Source organism: Protobothrops mucrosquamatus, unplaced genomic scaffold (assembly GCF_001527695.2).
Source record: "Protobothrops mucrosquamatus isolate PMUCROS unplaced genomic scaffold, P.Mucros_1.0 scaffold482, whole genome shotgun sequence".
Classification (NCBI taxonomy): Eukaryota; Metazoa; Chordata; class Lepidosauria; order Squamata; family Viperidae; genus Protobothrops; species Protobothrops mucrosquamatus.
The window spans coordinates 536,266-537,616 of NW_015386802.1; positions in this window are offsets into that span (position 1 = coordinate 536,266).

Consider the following 1,351-nt stretch of genomic DNA (forward strand, 5'->3'; position numbering starts at 1 on the left):
TGTGGGTGCCCCCACCCTCTGGAACGAACTACCCCCCGAGATCCGGACGATTCCGGATCTCCTTACTTTCCGCCGCGCCCTCAAGACATGGCTTTTCCAGCAAGCGGGCCTGACCTAGGGAGGATTTTACTTAGGGATGATTTTAAGAATAATTTTAATAGGAATAACAGCTTCTAATATTTGGTTTTTAATGTGGTTTCTATAGGGGTCTATATTTTTTGTATTTTGTATTTGTACTTGTTTTAATATGCTGTGCACCGCCCTGAGTCCTGCGGGAGAAGGGCGGTATATAAATTAAATTAAATAAATAAATAAACTGATTCATATTTATGATGGTTGCAATGTTTCAGGGTCATGTGATCCCCTTTTGCAACCTTCTGACAAGCAAAGTCAATGGGGAAGCCAGATTCACTTAACAACCATGTTACTAATTTAACAACTGTAGTGATCCATTTAACAAATGCGGCAAGAAAATTAATAAAATGGGACAAAAGTCATTTAATACATTTCTCACTTAGCAACATAAATTTTGGGCTCAATTGTGGTCGTAGGTTGAGGACTATCTGTACACTTTTAATGGGAAACTTGTGTCTGTTTCTCTGACATTAATCTTTGCATTATCCTATCCCCTTCTCTCCCTTCTGTTTATCTCACAGAAGCCTCTTCTCTTCTCCATCTCTTTCTCCATCCCCTTCTCTTTCCCCATCTTTTTTTTCTCTCCCTCCAAAACTTCCTCCTTTTATATCCTCTCCTCTCTCCCCCCTCCTCCTCCTTTTCTCTTCAGTGCAACTCCAGCTGACTCCTCTCCCCCAGGCTGCATGCCACTCCCAGAAGCGCCAATCAGTTGGAGCCACATACCAATCCTGGATGCTCAGCAGAGCCCCGGCAACACCACACCTCCAGCTGACTCTCCCACAGGCTTGTACGACACTGTTGCCACTTCAGCTCATCCCCTGCTACACTTTTCCACTTTTTTACAGTGCTTTTCAACTGTCATATGCGTACCACCTGCCAGGTGTCAAAGTACCACCAATGGTATGCATACCATAGGTTGAAAAGCACTGGACTAGAAGACCATCAAGATCCCTTTGAACTTGGTTATTTTCAAATGCAGGGATTTCCCTGCATGGAATGGGCTGTTTTGCTGGTGAATTAAATGTTTCTTTGCAAAGCACTGCTCAGCCACTTCATTGCTAGGCTGCATGAGTGGCTGGATCAAAAAAGATCCCACTTATGGAATTCTCCCATGTGGCCCAGCAAGAGAGGGCTGCTCTCCTTCCCTTCCCCCACCTCTGCAATGTAAGTGAGTGATTGTGAGGGATGGAGGAAGCCCAAGTGGTTGGGGGGGGAC